Source organism: Trichechus manatus, unplaced genomic scaffold (assembly GCF_000243295.1).
Source record: "Trichechus manatus latirostris isolate Lorelei unplaced genomic scaffold, TriManLat1.0 scaffold00147, whole genome shotgun sequence".
Classification (NCBI taxonomy): Eukaryota; Metazoa; Chordata; class Mammalia; order Sirenia; family Trichechidae; genus Trichechus; species Trichechus manatus.
The window spans coordinates 1045172-1066428 of NW_004444083.1; the positions used below are offsets into that span (position 1 = coordinate 1045172).

Consider the following 21257-nt stretch of genomic DNA (forward strand, 5'->3'; position numbering starts at 1 on the left):
GACAATGTCTGGAGACATTTTTTTGGTTGTCACAACTGAGGGATGCGACTGTCATCTGGTGGGTAGAGGCTGAAGATGCTGCTAAATATCCAGCAATGCACGGGGCTGCCCCCGTAAGAAAGGATTCTCTGGCCCAAATGTCAGTAGTGCTGAAATTGAGAAACGCTTCTCTAGAGTTCTCAAAGGTTTTTGTTCATTACTGACCCTCTTAAGAGCCTTTTTAGACATTTCTTTCTCCTATTCACCCCCTCTCCAGTGACATTTTAATGTTGCAGATATATAACTGTTGGTGTATTGTAGTTATATCTGTCCTGGTGGCACAATGGTTAAGCACTCAGCGATTCGAATCCATCAGCGGCTCCGTGGGAGAAAAGACCTGACTATCTGCTCCAGTAAAGATTACAGCCTAAGAACCCTATGAGGCAGTTTTACGCCTTCCTGTAAGATCATTCTGAGTCAGAAGTGACTCGATGGCACACAGCAACAGTTCTGTCTGTGCTTTATATATAAAAAGAGTAAGATATCTCCCTGTCCCCCAGAATGAGCAACCGCCCCCTTAGGGGCAGTGTGGCCCCATTCAGAGTGCACATTCTACTGGGCTTCCTTGGGAAGTGAGAGACCTGTAAAGAAATGACCCCACAAAAAAATCATTTACTGAGACTGAGATCAACAACAACAAACAAGAAAAGCAGATATACCTAGGAAATTAATGGGTCTACTGGGAGTCAGATGAAGCAGATTCTCACTCACTCTTTCTCCTGCCCGTCAACTGGCAAAATGGCCCCCTGGATTCTCCCTCCCCATGAACAACCATAGATAAGAACTCAATATTCATATCTTCTGCTTACCTCCCCATCTCCCCTGTAGTTGGTCAATTCATTCCAGCAGGAGTTAGTGAGCACCTGTGGTGCAGGGCAGTGTGCCAGGTGCTGGCGATGCAGCTGGGGCCCACAGACATGGCTCTGCTGCTCCTGCAGCCATTGGCGTAGCCCATCACTGGGCCGGCTCTAGTCATTTGCATAACATATTCTCCAGTTTCTCTATACTCGTATGTAATCATATACCACCTCCATGATTTTTGCATAATTGTGCTAACTGAAATACTTTGTACTGGTGTTGTCTCTTATTAGATAATAAAACAAAAAGCAAACCCATTGCCATTGAGTCAATTCCAACTCATGGTGACTCTATAGGATAGAGTAGAACTGCACCATAGGGTTTCAAAGGAACGACTGGTGGATTCGAACTGCCGGCCTTTTGGTTAGCAGCCAAAAGCTTAACCACTATGCCACCAGGGCTCTAATTAGGTAATGCATGTATTTAAAAATAAATATATCCTTTCCACATTAGGGGAAACCAATGTCACTTGCCATAAATAGAAGAAAACAATAAAAATAAATACAGTGGGAAAACTTCATGAGATATTATTGCTTTCTGAAGGCTCTGAGCTTGGAGCTGGTACCCTTTGTGCTAAAAATGAAAAACACTTAAGAAAAGTGTTCAAGGTATACTGGCACCACACGAGATAGTCTCCGTTTGAAAGAGAATTCAAGGGGAATAACTTTCTCTCTAGGTGTCTGAGTACTGTGCGATGCTGTATCTGTGTACTACCTAAAATCATCTCACGTGCCACCAGGGATCAACCATGATAAACCAAACCAACCAAACTCACTGCCATTGAGTCAATTCCAACGGATAGCAACCCTATAGGACAGAGTAGAACTGCCCCGCAGGGTCTCCAAGGCTGTAAATCTTTACAGAAGCAGACTGCCACATCTTTCTCCTGTGGAGTGACTGGTGGGTTGGAACTGCCTACCTTTCAGTTAGCAGCTGAGCACTTTAACCACTGCAGCACCAGGGCTCCGTCCATCAACTGTGATATCGACTATCAACTACGAGCCATTGAAAGGATTCTTACGTCCCTTGCCAAGAGCCATGCCTGGCATGGAGCAGCAGCTCATATCTGTCACTCGCGTGATCGCATGAAATTGAGTCCTTGTGGACTCTGTGTGGCGTCATGCAGTCCATAGGTCCTGCTTATGTGAATAGAATAAAAGTTGGGTGCAACTCCATGGGTGCCTACTTGATGAGCAGAACATTGATGGGTTTCAGTATGCCCCTGGCCATAGCAGAAGCGTCTCCTTTGCTAGAGCAACTTACACAACCATACCCAGCTGCTCTGTATAATGGTGAAGGAGACATTATGTTCGTAGAGAAGGAGAGGGATTTTGCAGGTTCGTCTCATGATTCAGGGGTAAGCTGAGAAGCTCAGTTTTTTCAGGTATGCCTTTGATGAATTTATTCCCTCTGTTCTAAGAATCACTTAAGGAGAAGTTACCAATAATTCCCACTGAGAGAAATTTAATTTCGTTACTACGTTTTTTCTCCTTAAATTTTTTTTTGGTGGCCTATGTTTTCAGTGGAGCCCTGGTGGCATAGTGGTTAAGAGCTCGGCTGCTAACCGAAAGATCAGCAGTTCAAATCCACCACCCGCTCCTTGGGAACCCTAAGGGGCAGGTCTACTCTGTCCTCTAGGGTCCCTATGAGTTGGAATCGACTAGACGGCAACAGGTAAAGTAGGTAACGTTTTCAGTATTGGAATGCAAGCTTACTAATTGAGTGTATTTAAACTTTTGGTTGGTAATATGGATTTTGAGAAATATGATCTGGTAATACAAGCCACCAGTGAGGCCAGTAGACTGTGGTGCCATCGATCTGTGGTATGACAACATACCAATGAGAACTATATAAATAATGTATTGCAGGCACCTTTTCGTTAGGTTACATGGGGAACCTCTGGTTTTCCAAATATGACACAGAAAAACCAAAACAAACCCATCAGGGCTCCCTAATTGTCACACAGGGAAGCCATAATTACGCTTGCAAGCCTTATCTCATGGAAATAAAGGGAAAAAAGCAAAAGTTTACAAAATTAACACATCTAGGAAGCGTCATCTAATAGAACGCTCAGCTTACACAACAGTGAGGCTCCAATGCCAGTCTGCTGAGCTTCACGCATTTTAAGAGACCCACCTTGACGCTAAGTGCATTACAACACAAGTAATGCCTTATCTCTGAGGTCCAGAGGCATAAAAAGTGGCTGGTATACCCTTAATCCAGTGGTAACAAAAGAGTTAATACAGAGGAAAAATAGACTTCACCTAAGTATTTAAAAGCATGCTGACTAAACACCAAGGAGATTCAAGGAGCAATTATTTCATCTAATCATCTGTTGTAGGATAAGGATATAAAGATCACTATTTCTTTAACAGAGCAGTGTTTGAATGGGTCTGCTCCCCCCACCCCACTTTTCCTTCCTTTCTTTCACCTCTTCCTTTTCCTCCCGTCTTAACTTCCCCTCTGCTCCCTTCTTCTCCTCTCCTTCCCTCCCATGCCCCTTTCCCTTTCTTTCAGGGATAAGCCAATCCAACCCCAAGTCCAAATCATGCAAGTGCTTTCCTTATGGATCAGGGCAATGTTAGAGCCTAGCTGGCCACCAAGGAATGAATGAAAGTCAGTCATACAAAGTTAGAGTTGCAAGGGTCAGAGTCAGCTCTTCTGATGTCTCTGCTTCAAAGATGAAGGAACTAGGGAGAGAACGACTTATCTCAGCCACACAGCTTGTGTCGTTGTGATGGTGTGTATTGTGCGATGCACGATTTGTATAATTTGTGACATGTTTCAAGATTCATAAGGAGCCCTGGTGGCACAGTGGTTAAAGTGCTCGTCTGCTAACCAACAGGTCAGTGGTTCTAACCCATCAGCAGCTCCGCGTGAGAAAGATGTGGCAGTCTCTTCCCGTAAAGGTTGCAGCCTTGGAAACCCTATGGGGCAGTTCTGCTCTGTCCTGTAGGGTCCCTGTGACTTGGTATCAACTTGACAGCAATAGGGTTTTGGTTTTATCATGACTGATGAGGTAGCTATGGTTTTAAAAACCAATAGGAATTAGTTAGAACAGGAAAATGAAAGGTAAAAATATTCCTGGTGATGTACCTGTACCAGTCAGTCATTCAGCAAAAGGTTTTTGAGTTTTTTTAGTGGCATGATTGGGCAAAAAGCCTGATTAGAGTGGGTTTAAAAGAGTGTGGAAGGAGGGGACCTGGGAAGAGGGTGTTTTAGGATTCATTAGAGAAGTGAAACTATTATTGTGTGGGGCTGGCAAGTCCCAATTCTGTAGGTCAGGCAACAGGCTGGAAATTCCTGCAAGCTTTAGTCCACGAAATGTGTAGGTAAGTTGGCAAGAAGAGTGAAGAGTGAGGGAGTTCTGGCAAAATATCTGTTTATAGTCTGGAGGCAGAACACACACTAGGGAAAAGCTCCCTTTTTGCTCTTAAGACTTTCAACTGATTAGATGAGGCTCACCCACATTATGAAGGGTAATCTGCTTTACGTGAGGCTAACTGATGTAATCGTATGTAACTACTTCATAACAGCATCTAGACTATTTGATCAAATAGCTGGGCACCATAGCCTAGCCAAGTTGACACATAATATTAACCATCACAGAGAATAAGGAAAACTCTGAAGTTTTTCTGCAGAGGGGACCAGAGAAATGGGCAAATAGCTGTTGGGCGTAGTATAGGTTCAAGAGATCATTTTTTTTCTTTTTAATGAGAGAAGTTATAGTACGTTCTATGCTTATGGAAATGACCCAGTGGAGAAGGAAACAGAAACATAGTAGAGGGAAGAATAGCTGGAGAGATATTCCTGAGCAGACAAGAAGGGATGGGATCAAGATGCAGGTGGTCTGATAGGCCACACCCAGGAGTACAGCCCAGGCATCTATACAATCACAGAGCAATGTAAGGTCTCAGAGGATAGATACTGAGAGGTGTGAGGGTACAGGACATCTGTTCTATGTGCTGCAGTTTCCACTGTGAAATAAGGGGGACTGAGCTGAGAGCGAGGATGGGGGGACAGGAGAGAAGAAGGTGTAACATAGTCATCTAGGAGAGTGGGAGAGTAGTTGATTAAGGAAATGCAGTGAGACTGCCGAACAGCATAAACGATCCATTTGGGGCTTATGATCATGGGTTGTGAGACCAGCCAGCTGGGCTATGTGGGTTTCTGCAGCCACACTTAGCTGCGTGCATGCAGCCATGACTTGAGTACAAAGTTGGTTTTACCAAGGGAGTTTAATGAAGTGGCAGATGAAGGTGTACCAGAGGGAATTTTCATGATGCTTGACCTTGGAAATGAATGGGAAGGAGGGAGGAAAGGCTGTGAGAGGTGAGTTACGGTGAATAGGTGGTAGATCAATGAGTTAAGCTCACTGGTTGAAAGATGATTAGAGTCCAAGGTATTCATGGGAGTGAGCTAAAAAAAAAAAAAAAGGAAATTGTGGTCAGAGGGTAGGAGGATTAAAATGGAGCTCATGCACTTGTGGCCTGTAAGTGCCTAAGATTTTAAATAAATTTCCTCCAATCACCCAACGATTGTTCTAAAGAGCATCCTTTATTACTTTTAACTACGCCATTAAATCTCCTTGCCCTAGGCAAGTTCAGATGGTTATTAATTTTCATTGCAAAAAAAGTAATCTGTTCATACTGGTGATGCTTGTCCTATTTCTTAAGTCTCCTTCACTTGGAGGAGAAACATCTTTGGTAATGTCTACAAAGAGAAATAAAGTAATGTGTCATTTCCAGGCCATTCCGCTGCAGTTCAATGGTTCATGGCTTCTAAAGGTAAAATTAAGATGCTAAGGATGTTGTAGTTATTAATTTGAATCCTTTCATTATCCTGGTAGAGTTGCCTTACTCAGAAGAATATTTGGAGATGAGACATCAGTGTAACTTCCTGGCCTTTCTGTCATCTTTTGTTATTTATAAGGTGGTAGCATATCTGATTTCAAAAGATGTTTACTGATGAGTAGCTTTGATCTTGTCATATGCTTTCCCCAAATTTTCATTGACTTCTCATTGCCTGCCAAATTTAGTAAAAACTCCTTATCATTGTATTTAGACTTCAAATTTTAGTCCGACCCTAATCTATATGTTTCATCATCAACTTCTGCTGTTCACTTTTTCATACCCTACATTTTAGCCAAGCTAGACTACCTGCTGGTCCCCAAATACACTGTTTGCCTCCTGCCCCTTGGTTCTTCCAACTCCTGCCCATAGCTCAACTCGTCTGCTAACATCTCACCTGATGTCCTGCTCCAAGGATCCCTCTCAAATGAAGCACCCCTAAGTCCTATGGTTCTCCAACATTAGCACACATCAGAGTCACCTGGAGGAGTTCTAGAAGGCTGATTGCTGGACCCCATCCCCAGAGTTCCTTGTTCAGAGGGCATGAGATGCAACCTGGGAATGTGCATTTCTGACGAGTTCCCAGGTGATGCTGATGCTGCCAGGCTGGAATCCACACTTTGAGAACCATCATGCTAAAGGTCTGAAGTCTTTTTCTTAGGTACAGTCACATTTTTCTTAAATGGTCTTTTTTTTTTAACTTTATTGTGTTTTGGGTGAAAGTTTACAGCACAAATGAGTTTTTTATTCAAAAATTTTATATATAAATAGTTTTGTGACATTAGTTGCACTGTGTCAGCGCTCTCCTCTTTTCCCTTTCTACCCTGTGTTCTCTGTGTCCATTTGTCCAGTTTTCCTGTCCCTTCCTACCTGCTCCTCTTTGCTTTTGGGCAAGTATTGCCCATTTGTTCTGGAACACTTGACTGAACTAAGAAGCATGTTCCTCTTGTGCGTTATTGTTTGTTTCATAGGCCTGGCTAATCTTTGACTGAAAGGTGGACTTCAGGAGGTGCTTCCGTTCTGAGTTAGCAGGGTGTCTGGGAGCCATAGTCTCGGGGGTTCCTCCAGTGTCTGTCAGACCAGTAAGTCTGGTCTTTTTTTGTGAATTTGAATTTTGCTCTACATTTTTCTCCTGCTGTGCTCGGGACCCTCTATTGTGATCCCTGTCAGAGCAGTCAGTGGTGGTAGCTGGGCACCATCTAGTTCTTCCGGGCTCGGGCTGGTGGAGGCTGTGATTCGTGTGGTCCATTAGTCCTTTGGGCTAATATTTTCCTTGTGTCTTTGGTTTTCTTCATTCTGTTTTGCTCCACATGGGATGGCATCAATAGATGTATCTCAGATGGCCACTCACAAGCTAAGTACAGTCACATTTTTGGAATTCTTTTTTCCCCAGAGCTTCGTTCTGTCACGTTGCAAACCTAACATTAGCACATCCTCACCAGGCACTAATAATTTGTCTGATGTCTTCTAGATGGGCACAGATGATGCACTTTGCACGGATTACCAATTTCCAGCAAACTACAATATTTACGATACTTGAAATTATATTGAGCATGATTTAATCCTTGATGAGTCAACAGGCATCTCTATTTTATGTATTGCCTGAGGTGTATCGTTATTAACACCAATTATCATTTTATGGGACTCTAGAAAAAGGTCATTTGAAGTTTCTGTGAAGACTGACAAAGCAGAGATTAAAAAGACAGAGGAGATGTCAGATTTTGAACATGTATACTAAGTGCATGTGGTTGTAATTATTGGCATTGATTAGCACTGTCCGAAACATAGCCAGCCCCCTTGACCTGGGTCATGGGTTTGGGGCAGACTTGGTCTTGGGCTGGCTGGAGAGCAGGTCCTGGTAGTGGGTCTGCTGAGAAGAGACCAAGCTGAGTGCTGATAGCCTGGGTAGCCTGGGCTGTTTCTGGGCCTTCCAGTAAAGGTCGTTGTGGCCAAGAAGAGTCCAGGGCCTCTGTTGCTTCCTGCTGCTCCGTTCATTGCTAAATCCAGGACAAACAAATGACTTACACGCAGCTGCCTTTGCTTAAATCAGTTCTGAAAAATATCTCAGCCGACTGTGTTCTCATGCAGCCAGATAAAATCTGGCATTTACTTTGTATCTAGCGACCTTTGCTTTTAGGAGAGTTAAAAAAAAAAAAATAAGTAAAAATAAAAAGCAAAGCGGGGAATCTTGCATGATTGAGGATTATTATAATGTTTAATTAAAGGGAAATATCATTCTTAGTCGGTTACAAATGAATCTGGTTCAGTTTTTAAAAAGGGGTGCTATAATCTGTATATAAAGGTTTAAAAATGTAAGGGTGTCTTTTACTTAAAAGTTCCTTTTGGGGAGTTTGTCCCCCTCAAGTTTTCTCTCCCTTTTTGGTGTTTCTTGCCCATTACTCCGTTTTAACAATTTGGCTTTACAGCTGTGAATTTAAAGCATTTTCCTAACGAGGTGTGAGATCAGCAGCCAGAGGAGCTCAGAAGTCGGCTAATTTTCTAGAAGATAATGGGAGGCAGTGACCGTAATTCCATTTTCTGAGGCCCCATGGATCCCCACTTCTGCAAGGGCTGACCGTTCCTCGGCCAGTTCCCCTTCATCTTGCTTTGGCTTGTGACCCGTGGGAAAGCTCCCAGTGCGAATCAGGGTGGGGCGCAGAGCGGCAGGCCAAGGAGAAGCAGAACTGAGCTCATGGTTGGTATGGGTTGCTGATGGTCTTGGGATCAAGAAGAGAGTGAAATTTTCGCCCTCTCTTGCCAAACACTTATAAACCAGAGGGGTGAGTGTGTGAATGAGCCAGCAGTTAGAGGGATCACACACAACGTCTTTGGACAGTTTTCCCGTCTGACCTTTTAAGAGAGAAACTCGTGGCCATTGAGTTGATTCGGGCTCATGGCGATCCCATGTGTTACAGAGTAGAACTGTTCCATAGGGTTTTCTTGGCTGTAATCTTTACAGAAGCAGATCACCAGGCTTTTCTTCCGTGGCACTGCTAGGTGCATTTCAACTGCCAACCTTTAGGTTAGTACCAAAAAAAAAAAAAAACCAATTGCTGTTGAGTCGATTCCAGTTCATAGTGACCCCAGAGGAACTGCCCTATAGGGTTTCCAGGACCGGCTGGTGATTCAAACTGTCGACCTTTTGGTTAGCAGCTGAGCTCTTAACCACTGTGCCACCAGGGTTAGTAGATAAAAGCAAGTCATTTGTGCTGCTCAGGGACCTTAACTTTTTAAGAGGGGATCTAGATTTGAGTTTGGGCTTTACTGTATACTGTGGCTGCTAACCAAAAGGTTGGCAGTTCGAATCTACCAGCCACCCCTTGGAAACCCTATGAGGCAGTTCTACTCTGGCCTGCAGGGTCCCTACGAGTCGGAATTGGGTTGGGTTTGTTTTTTTACGTGTACAGAGAGAGAGAGGAGGAGATGGAGGGAGAGAGACAAAGAAAGAAAAAAGAAAGAAAGAAGCAATAACAATCTCAGTAATGAGTATCATAAGTTATACAGTGTATTAGTTTCCAGGAGCCCTGGTAGCGAAGTGGTTAAAATGCTTGGCTGCTAACCAACAGGTTGGTGGTTCGAACCCACCAACCACTCTGTGGGTGAAAGATGTGGCAGTCTGCTTCTGTAAAGATCACAGCCTTGGCAACCCTCTGGGGCAGTTCTACTCTGTCCTGTAGGGTTGGTTGCTCTGAGTGGAATCGAAGCGACAGTGGTGGGCTGGTTGGTTTGGCATTAGTTTCCTAGGGGTGTCGTAACAAAGTCCTAACAAACTGGGTGGTTGAAAGCAGTGGAGATTTTCTGTCTCACGATTCTGGAGGCTAGAAGTCTGAATTCAGGGAGTCAGCAGGGCCCTGCTGTCTCCGAAGACTGTAGGGAAAGAGCCTTCCTTGTCTCTTCAGCTCTGATAGCCCTCGGCATTCCCTGGCGTGTGGCAGCAGCCCTCAGTCTGCCTCATCTCCACATGACGGTTTCCATCTCTCCTGTGGGTCTCTTCTCCTCTTCCAATAAGGACACCAGCCATGTTGGATCAGGGCCCACCCCACTCCAGTGTGACTTTCCCTTACCTTGATTACATCTGCAAAGACCCTGTTTCCAAATAAGGTCACATTCACAGCTATCAGGGTTTAGGACTTCAGCATAGCTTTTGGAGGACACAATTCCATCCATAACATGGAGTGATGATTATCATTACAGTTATGGCTCATGTATGCAGCTCTCGCCCTGTGTTAAAACCTGTGTTACATGCTCTACTTGGTTGTTGTTCGTTGTCATCAAGTCGACCCCCATTGTGCATCCCCATGCCCAACAGAATGAAACACTGCCCAGTGCTGCGCCATCCCCATGACTGATTGCCAATCAGAATGTTTTGACCCATGGTGTTTTCATTGGCTGAGTTTCAGAAGTAGGTAGCCAGGCCTTTCTTCCTAGTCCATCTTAGTCTGGAAACTCTACTGAAGCTGTTTACATCGTAGCAACAAGCAAGCCTCCATTGACAAACAGGTGGTGGCTGTGCGTCAGGTACATTTGCTGGGAATCGAACTCTGGTCTCCCACATGGAAGGTGAGAATTCTACCACTGAACTACCGCTCTGTTTATGCAGCTGTATGAATTGTGGGTACTATAATTGTCCCATCTGCAGATCAGCAACCTGTGACTTTGGGAGGTTAAGTGAACTCTCCAAGGTCATGCAGCTGGGAGGAGGTGGACCCAGAATTCATATCCAGGCAATCCTTGCAGTTGTGACAGCAATAGAGCTTCTTAAATTGATTCCTGACAGATTCTCCCTGGGGGGGTGGGGTGTCATGGATTGAACTGTGTCCCCCCAAAATATCTGTCAACTTGGCTAGGTCATGATTCCCAGTATTGTATGATTGTGTACCATTTTGTAATCTGATATGATTTCCTTATATGTTGTAAACTCTATCACTATGATGTAGTAAGAGGAATTAGCAGCAGTTATATTGATGAGGTCTACAAGATTAGGTAGTGTCTTAAGCCAGTCTCTTTTGAGATATAAAAGAGAGAGGCGAGCAGAGAGACATGGGAACCTCATACCACCAAGAAAGCAGTGCCAGTAGCAGAGTGCATCCTTTGGACCCGAGGTTTCTGTGCTGAGATGCTCCCAGACCAAGAAAGACTGATGCGTCACAAGGACCTTCCTCCAGAGCCGACAAGAGAGAAAGCCTTCTCCTGGAGCTGACACCCTGAATTTGGACTTGTAACCTACTAGACTGTGAAAGAATAAATTTCTCTTTTTTGAAGCCATCCACTTGTGGTATTTCTGTTCTAGCAGCACTAGATGACTAAGAAGGGGAGAAATAACTCAAACCTGTTGCCGTCGAGTTGATTCCCACTCTTGGCAACCCCAAGTGTTACAGAGTAGAATTGCTCTACAGGGTTTTGTTGACTGTAATCTTTACAGAAGCACATCAGCAGGCCTTTTTTCTGTGGCACTACTGGGTGGATTCAGACCTCCAACCCTTAGGTTAGTAGTTGAAAGCAAACCATTCGCTTCACCCAGGGACCTTTTTATCATGGTGGAGTTGGATAAGACATAATGGCGTGAGGTGACAAGATGAAGTCAGGCATGACTAGTATGCAGACTCATGTTGTAGGAAAAGGCCTTCTTTTATTAACTATTATAAACCACTATCAGTGGCCACCAGAGTTTTTGAAACTTGTCAGAATGTAGGCTGTTGAATTTGGGATTCTAGTTACCTAATGTTGTCGTTGGATGCCATGGAGTGGCTTCTGACTCATAGCAACCTCATGTGACAGAGTGGAACTGCCCCATAGAGTTTTCCAGGCTGTAATCTTTACAGGAGCAGATCTTCAGGTCTTTTGCCTATGGAGCTGCTGGTTGGATTGGAACTACCAGCCTTTCGGTCAGAAGCCTCGTGCTTAACCATTGCGCCGTCAGGGCTCCTAGTTACCTGATAGAAACAACATATAGTGCAGGCTGTATTTAGGGATGTGTGCTGAATCCAGACATTGAAAACCATATGCCCCCAGGGTGAAGGCTGACTGAGCGGAGGCTGGGGAGCTCTGAGCCAAATGGAACCAATTAATGTCCCCTTGAATGTGGACTTAAGGTTTGTTTACCAAGTCCATTCACTGGTGGGGAGTCAAGTTTCTTTATTCTTCTTGTTTATAATTTAATTTGCTAATTCTCTTTAAAAAAAAGAAGGGGGTAGGGAATTTGGACTAAACTGCATAAATCCAGATTTTATGAGCATGTTGAATGCAACTAAGGAAATATAAAGTTGTTCTAAGTTTATGTGCTAAAGATGCACCTGTTTTGGATTTGGAAGAAGTGCAAAGAGCTTGAGTTGAACTTGAGGCTGATGATGGCAAGTGACAGGCACAAGGTTAGGAAAATCCATCTTCAGCAATCACAAAATTTGCCCACCTCCTGCAAATCTAGTTGGCATTAGTAAGAAATTTCTGGGAGGAAACTGCCCATGGCATCTACAAACGTAACTTTTTGGCTGCAAATACAGCAAAGTCCATTTGGATCTCTTTCCTTGGAGAGAGAATGATTGAAATATGTGTCGTTTGTAACATGCCATTGTAATACTAAAGGTTATTCATATGAATACTGTCAAAATACCATTTCTGATACTCTGAATCATAGTGTTAAGTGGCCCATGTTTAGGTCAAAATTTAATTGAAAGTGGTGAATGGAAGCAATAATATAGGGTCTTATTTGTTTTAGATCAAAATATGATTTAAGACAGTGGTCCTTAGAAAGGATTAGGGTGGGATTGGAGGAGGTGTCTTATTAGCTGCTGTGGCGTCTAGTCGGCCCCCAACTCATGGTGACCCCACGCACAATAGAATGAAACTCTTCCGGTCCTGCGCCATCCCCATGATGGGTTGTGGATCAGACCACTATGATCCATAGGGTTTCATTGGCTGATTTTCTGAAGTAGATCGCCAGGCCTTTTTTCCTAGTCCATCTTAGTCTGGAAACTCCCCTGAAACTTGTTCAGCATCATAGCAACCTGTAAACCTCCACTGACAAATGGGTGGTGTCTATACCTGAGGTGCATTGGCCAGGGATGGAACCCAGGTCTCCCACATGGAAGGTGAGAATTCTGCCTCTCAACTACCACGGTGCCTCTTGGGGTGTATTCGTATCACGTGTACTCCAGAAGTGGGGTAGGGAAGTTTGCCCACCACATAGATTTTTAAATATTTTCCACTCAGTTCTGTTCTAACTTACTCTTACGGGCATGGCTGCCATTTTTGAAAGTATTTATTAAATGTCTTTCTGCTTCTTAGAAATACAAGAATGTCTTTGCTCACAGAGACTTGTGCTAGTTTTTATTGACAAGCTAATTGACTCATAAACAAGATCAGCCTTGACTTCAGATAGAAATACTTACCTTTGACAAACAAAATATGACCCCATGACCCTGATTGGTGAATTGGTCACTTAAGAACTCCTGGTTTACTCATTGTTTGCTTGAGTTTCTTACCATACATCACATTCAAAGCAATAAGTAAAGCTTCCTGACGACTGCGGTGTGTGGATTGCTGGCGGACTAGCAGTGAGATTTGGAAGATTTGATTAGTGTCTACAAGCATCCTGTTTTGGTTGTTTATTGCTGTGTAACAAATCACCCTAAAATACAGCTGCTTAAAACAACAACGGTCTTTTATTTGGCTCATTAATCTGCGATTTGGACAGAGCACTGTGGGGGCAGATGGCGTAGCTCAATTTGGGCTGAAGGATCTGCTTCAAGATGGTTTATTCACATGACTGGCAGGGTGGTGCTGGTTGCCAGCTGGGAGCTGATGTGGGGTTGTCTTGTTTTTCTCTTTGCATACGCCTCTCTTTGGGGCTGTTTGAGATTCCTCACATCATGGCACCTGGATTCCAAGACTGAGGGTTGCAGGAGACAGAAAGTGAAAGCTGTCAGCCTCTTAAGGGCTGAACCGGAAGGCACATAGCCCCCTCCTTTTGAGGTGAGGAGTGACAAAAGAATTTGTAGTGATTTTTCACCTACCACAGACGAAGTTAACTATTTACCTTTCCTCTACAAGTTACTTACTTTCATATCTTTTGGCTTTTCTCATGGCATTTCTTTAATATCCTTTTCTTTTCTTTTTTTACTTCATGCATTTTCAGTGGAGACAAAAATTGGTTCAGAAGGAGGCAAAAAATCCTAGATATTGTAATGATAATATCTATATCACAGTATATAAGCACATACACAATCCATCTAGGGTATAAATATCATGGGGCGGAAGGTGGCAATTATGGAAAAAAATGGTTGAAAAGGCTTCTTGGGGGGTTCATAATGAAAATAGGTTGAGAAACACTGCTTTACTTCCTGACCAAGTTCAACTGTTCCCTCTTCCATGCAGCCTTCCCCAGCTCAATCCCAGCATTCAAAAGTAATTGTTTCCTTTTCATATATTCATGTGCATTTCATCTGTACATCTGCAGTGTAGTTGAACAGGCTATATGATGTCTCTTTCTCTCCCTTACCTGATGGCAAGCTTCCTGTGAGCCTATGTCACGTTCCCGTGGAATGCCCACAATCAATATTTAGTGAATTGAGTTATCGACTCAAAGGCAACAAGTGTTTTTTTTTTGTTTGTTTGTTTTAGGAAAAATCAGGCATTGTCTTCCAGAAGTCAACCCTGAGACAAGGATTTAAGAGCAAGTAGTCTTTTGTTAAGTGCAAGAAACACTGACGGGGAGTGGAGAAGTGGGACAGGGAAGGCGAGGAAGCTGGTGAAGGACACGCTATCAAGCCAGCTACCATGCGAAAGTGGAGCTTAATTCTGTAGGAAAATTCTAGAAAATGCTGTTAGAAACAAAAACAAAACAACCACAACAGCAAAACATGCCTCAGAGTTAAACCACTTGTGGGTGAGGGAGCTGGGGTATGTGTATGCTAATACCCCATCAGTCATTGAGGGCTCCCGGGGGTATTAATTTCACTGCACTTACCCTCTGTGCTTTGAGAAGCAGATGCTGATGGTGGGCGTCCTTGGGGTACACCGAAGTGGGTAGGTCTGAGGCTAAGGACAGGACACCGATCCATCGGCTCTAGGCTTCCTTAGCAATTTATGACTAAAATAGTCAGAAGAAAGGAGATGAATGTACACTGATTTTTAGAAATTGGGAACACTTACTTTCTCAGTGTCAGTCTCCCTGGTTAAATTTTAGCTCCATGAAGACAGGAAACATGGCTGCCTTATTCAACACTGTATACCCAACCGAATGCCTGACTCAGTAAATAAGATGATTGATGGGGAATACATGGCAGAGTAAACCAGTACTAGGATTTCAGAGATGTGTTCTTTGTTGTGCTCCAATTCAAGGGTGATCAGAGCACAGTGAGACAGACACAAGCTGGTAATGAAAGCTGACAAGTGTCAGGTGCTGTTTACCTTCTTGGATAACCACAAGGTAGAGCTGTTGCTGATGGTGGGCTGGGCTGCTTATTGCACCACTGGTATTTCTGTGGCTGGGCAGCCTAGAGTGAAATTCAGGTCCATGAGACTCAAAGACAGGCATGGACCAGGCCCTGCCCACTTAGACTTGTATCTAGTCCTGAGACATTTAGCTTTATCTTGGGTTCTGGTGCAGTAAAAACAAGTGGTATTGCCTGGTGGTGGCGCGTGATCAGGATGTGGTTCCAACCATGGAGAGCCCACATTGTGAGCACCTTTCCTTTCTGTCTTTCTCTCTCCTGTTGCCAGACTTTTCCACATGGTTGTCTCCTCCTTCCCTTTGTCTTGCTTTTTGCTTCCTTTCTTATGTATGCTGCATCTATTAATTAGTATTTGATACTTGCCTGTGGGGTCTCTTTTGTTAGAAAACAAATTTCACTCTTAAACCATTTGGAGGAGGGCAGAGAGACCCTTCTTCAGATGTTGGGACCTTTTGGCTCTTCCTCAGAAGGGAGTCATTTTCCACACTGAACTGGTTTGAATTCTGTGCCAGGGTTAGGTGGGAATGTGTGGTGAGACTGGCCTAGGAGATGGCCTTCATCTCCCACGTGGTGCTCCCCATGGGGCTGCAGCCACGGAGCCCTTCTTTTACAAGAAAATCTCTGCAATTTCAATGGACTCAAGTGTGGACATTAGTCATGGCCTCCTTGGTGAGGGTTGCATGAGAGTTGAACATTAGTTTGGCTGTGGATTTGAACCAGAGCTCATTGCCAAGGTGATTTCCAGAACAAAGCAATCTAGTGTATGTCACAAGCTAGTGTATACCATAGTTTTTCCCAAATAATACATACCTTCTGCAAGGTATTTCCATAAGTGGTCCCTATGCTAGTTTACATGTTGCTGTAAAAAAATTAGCACAGCATGATTATGAAAATATGTCAAGGGTGGGAGGGAACACCTGGCAAACAAACATAGAAGGTGCACATTATTTGCATAAAAACAAGGAACAGAACGGGGGTGAGATAAGATGAAAAGAATATGTGTTTAGTTTGAGGGCTGTGATGGATTTAATTGTGTCCCCTTAAAAGATATGTTGGTACCTGTGAACATGACTGTCTTAGTTATCTAGTGCTGCTATAACAGAGATACCACAAGTGGATGGCTTTAACAAAGAGACATTTATTCTGTCACAGTCTAAGAGACTAGGAGTCCGAATTTAGGGTGCCAGCCCCAGGGGAAGGCTTTCTCTCTCTGTTGACTCTGGAGGAAGGTCCTTGTCATCAGTCTTCTCTTGGTCTGGGAGCTTCTCCGTGCAGGTGCCCCGGGTCCAAAGGACACGCTCTGCTCCTGGTGCTGCTTTCTTGGTGGTATGAGGTCTCCATGTCTCTCTGCTCTCTCCTCTCTTTTATATCTCAAAAGGGTTTGGCTTAAGACACAACCTAATCCTGTAGATTGAGGTCTGCCTCATTAACAAAACTGCCACTAATCTCACCTCATTAACATCATAGAGGTAGGATTTACAACACATAGGAAAATCACATTAGATGACAAAATGGACAGTCACACAATACTGGTAATCATGGTCCAACCAAGTTGACACACATTTTGGGAGAACGCAATTCAATCGATGACAATGACCTTGTTTGGAAATAGGATCTTTTAAGATGGAGTAGGGTGGGTCTTAATCTCATCCAAGTGATGTCTTATAAAAGAGGAGAACAGACACAGATACAGAGGAACAATGACTGTGTAGTTATGGACCCAGGCGCAAGCCAAGGAACTCCAAGGATTGCTGGGAGCCACCAGAAACTAGTAGAGAGGCATGGAACAGTTTCTCTCTCAGAGTCCTCAGAAGGAATCAACACGGCTGATAACCTGATTTGGGCTTCTAACCTCCAGAACTGTGAGACAATAAATTTCTGTTCTTTAAAGCTGCCCATTTTGTGGTATTTTGCCATAGGAACCCTAGGAAACTAAGAAAAGGCCATTGAATTTTTATTCCAGTGATGTTGTCATTTCTTCATTCACTTCATTCATGCATGAAACATTCATTTAATGACTATTATTGTACTATGAGTTGGAATCGACTCGAGGGCCATGGGTGTGGTTTTGGTTTTTTAGGTGCCAGGATCTTTGCTATGGACCAGGGATACAAAGAAGAGACAACATATAAAGTGCAAACAAGTATTTTTTATATATATATTTTCTAGATATAAAAAGCCCATTGCCATGGAGTCGACTCCGACTCCTAATGACCCTGCAGGACAGAGTAGAACTGCCCCATAGGGTTTCCTAGGCTGTAATCTTTACAGAAGCGTACTGCCACATCTTTCTCCTGCAGAGTGGCTGGTGGATTTGAACTGCCAACCTTTCAGTTAGCCCGGTGCTTTAACCACTGTACCACCAGGGCTCCTTTTGTTGTTGCTGTTGAGAATGTACACAGCAAAGCATACACCAATTCAATCCTTTCTTCATGTACAATTCAGTGACATCGATTACATTAGAATTGTGTAACCATTCTCACCCGTCATTTCTGAGTTGTTCCTTCCCCATTAACGTAAACTCACTGCCCCCTAAGGTTCCTATCTAATCTTTCAAGTTGTTGTTCTCACTTTGATCCCAAGTAGATAGTTCTTAAAAGAGCATAATGCTCAAGGCGCACATTTTTTATTAGTTAAGCTACACTCTTGTTTCGTTTTAAGAAGACTTCAGGGAATATTTTTGGTTTAAATTTTAGAGATTATCTCAGGGAAGTAGTTTCGGGGGTTCATCCAGCCTCCATGGCTCCAGAAAGTTTGGAGTCCATGGGAATTTGGAATTCCATTCTGCATTTCCCTCCTTTGATCTGGATTCTTCTGTAGAAGTTTTGATCAAGATGTTCAGTAATGGTAGCCAGGCGCCATTCAGTTCTTCTGGTCTCATGGCAAAGAAGACATTTTTTCATGGAGACAATTAGACACACATTCCGTATCCTCTTCCTGTTCCTGACTCTTCGTCTTCCTCTGTTGCTCGAGGCAAATAGAGACCAATTTTCATGCCGTGAGCGGCCACTTGCAAGCTTTTAAGACCGCAGGAACTACATATTAAACTAGGAGGTAGAATAAAGCACTGAGATGTTATTAGGACAGTTAGTTGGGATGTCCCATGAAACCATGACCCTAAATCTCCAAACCAAGGAACTAAACCCCCATGAGGTTTTTGGTTGTATGTAAGCAGCCTCAGCAGCTATTTTTTTTTTTTTTTTTTTTTGGTCATCTATTATACAACTTCTGCCTTTTCAGCTTTTTACAGGTGAACAACTTACTGACAACAATTACAGTAATTGGCAGTACAACCCCACCCTTAATCAATGTGATTTTTCCATCACCATTAACCTCCCTCTCCTTCCCCCTCCCTCCCATCCCCAGTAACCACTAATAAACTTGGGTCTCTATGCATTGGCCTTTTGTTGTCTTTTTTATGTAAGTGAGTCCATACAATATTTGTCCATTTGTGATTGACTTATTTCACTCAGCATAATGTCTTCCAGCAATATCCATGTTATAGCATGTATCAAGATTTCCTTTCTCCAACTGACTGAGAAGTATTCCACTGTATGTATGCACCACGTTTTGTTTATCCAGTCATCTGCTGATGGGCATTTAAGTTGTATATAAGTCCTATGAAAATGGTGATTATTGTACAAAGTACAGTTCAGGCATAAAGCAGAGAGGGAGGTCAGTCTTGCGTGGGGTGGGAGGTGAGGCGTTTTAGAAAATCCTTTATAGGTACAGTGATAATTGAGAGGAACATCAACAAAATATTAGAGTTGCGTCTCCCTAGACACGCACAACTTTTGACTCTTTGTATAAAATATTTTACTCTCCTGAAGATAGCATGGATAATAGACAAATTCTCTGTCCTCTGTAGGTGACTTGGCAGTGTAACCTTCTCCACTGAGCCCTGACGAAAGCTCCGATGTGCCAGAGCTCTGGCTTGTCACCTTCCCGACCACTTAAATCCCGGGGACAAAATTATTTTTCATTTCCTTCCAGCCTGCCAAGATGATGTTCAGTTCTGCATTAACTACACATAGTCCTGTAGAGGAATTTTGATGATAGCAAAAATGAATGCAAATGAATACAAAGGTACATGGACATACATATGTTTGTTTATCACATATATGTGCTGTGTCTTGATGAGAAGGGTATTCACCGTAAGACCAGTTGCCATCGAGTCAACTCCAACTGATGGGGACCCCATGTATGTCAGAGTAGAACTGTGCTCCATAAGGTTATCAGTGGCTGATTTTTCAGAAGTAGGTTGCCAGGTTTTTTTTCCGAGGCCCTTCTGGATAGATGGGATTAGCAGTAGAACATGTTTACCATTTGTACCACCCGGGAACTCCACGGACACTCTAAAGTGAAGCATTTCAGGTTGGAATATGAAGGTGACCTTGAGGCTGTAATTGGGGACTGAGTATGAGAGAGAGTCCTTGGACTCTTTGTGTCATGACATTTCATTTGGTCTCCCAGTCTTACATTGTTTTGTCTGACTTCTTTCATAGTGTGTTTACTCTGTTTGTCTTTATTCTCTGCTCTGTGCCCACATTTATTAATTTGGAGGAAGATAAACACCCGGGGCTGTTTTTTGCTGGGCTTTTGCTATGGGTCAGGTTTTCAAAGCCTGCCTTGTGTCTCACGGAACCCTCATGTGCATACGTGCATCAAAGAATGAAACTGATAGGTGTCTACTTGTCTATGCCTCGATGATTATTTAATTAAAAATTACCCATTTTAAAATTTACATAAAATCGATAGACTTTGGCTTTTCAAAAACGAAAATACAAACTAACAAAAAGCAAGAACACAAAGGATAGAAAACAGATTGCATGTAGTTCAACAACCTGGAAATGGCTACTGTTGAGACTTTTGTGGAGACCCCGGTGGCACTAACAGTTAAGCACTCGACTGCTAGACGCTGGGCGATCTGCTTCTGAAAGGTCACGGCCTTGAAAACCCTATGAAGAAGTTCTCTGCGCACTCATGGGGTCGCCATGGATGGGAATCGACTCGACGGCAGCTAACAACGACAACACTTCTGTATGTGTATTTCCAGCCATTTTTAAATGGTTGTCTATATTTAAATGGCAGAAAATATGGAGAGAAAAGAATAGAGATATTTTTGTGTGCATGGCCAACGTGCCAGTTACTCTTCTAGGTATTTAATGGACATTAAGGAGGGCAGTGCTGCAGAATGTTAAGAAAATCTGGGCCCTGACAACGCAATGCCTGTGTCTGAATCTGCTCTGCTTCTTTTCATCGTATTTTTGAAGGGTTTAAATGAGATGAACCCTATGGAGCAGTCCTCTGTAACATATGGGGTTGCCATGACTTGGAATCGGACTTGACAGCAACCAACAACAACAACAATCCTTGTAAAGTCCCGGGCGCTTGATGAGAGTGCTGGATTTCTCTGTCTCCCTCTTTCGCTCACACGCATACGCTCATATCAATTTTCCAGGAAGGATATGATTTTTCTTGTCTTATGATGATGTCTTAGTTATCTAGTGTTGCTGTAACAAAAATACCACAAGTGGATGGCTTCAACAAACAGGAGTTTATTCTCTCACAGTCTTGTAAACTAAATTTCCAAATTCAGGATGTCAGTTCCAGGGGAAGGCTTTCTTTCTGTGTCTGCTCTGGAGGAAGGTCCTTGACATCAGTCTTCCCCTGGACTAGGAGCTTCTTAGGGCAGGAACCTTGGGTCCAAAGGACACGCTCTTCTCCTGGCACTACTTTCTTGGTGGTATGAGGTTCCCCACTCCCACCTCTCTGATTGCTTCTCCCTTTTATATCTCAAAAGAGATTGGTTTAAGACACAACCTGATCTTGTAGATGGAGTCCTGCCTTATTACCATAACTGCCTCTAATCCTGCCTCATTAACATCATAGAGGCAGGATTTACAACACATAGGAAAAGCACATCAGATGACAAAATGGTGGACAATCACGTGGTACTGGCAATCATGGCCTAGCCAAGTTGACAGATATTTTTGGAGGACACAATTAAGTCCATGACAGATGAGGTAACCGAGACTCCAAGGACATACACAACTTG

General features: G+C 43.4%; 1 pseudogene; it reads right to left on the reverse strand.

Annotated features, from left to right (window-relative positions):
* The window catches only part of LOC105756744 (microsomal glutathione S-transferase 1-like), a 34175-nt pseudogene extending 21191 nt beyond the window's left edge, over nt 1-12984 (reverse strand).
* Between the last annotated feature and the right edge of the window lie 8273 nt (nt 12985-21257).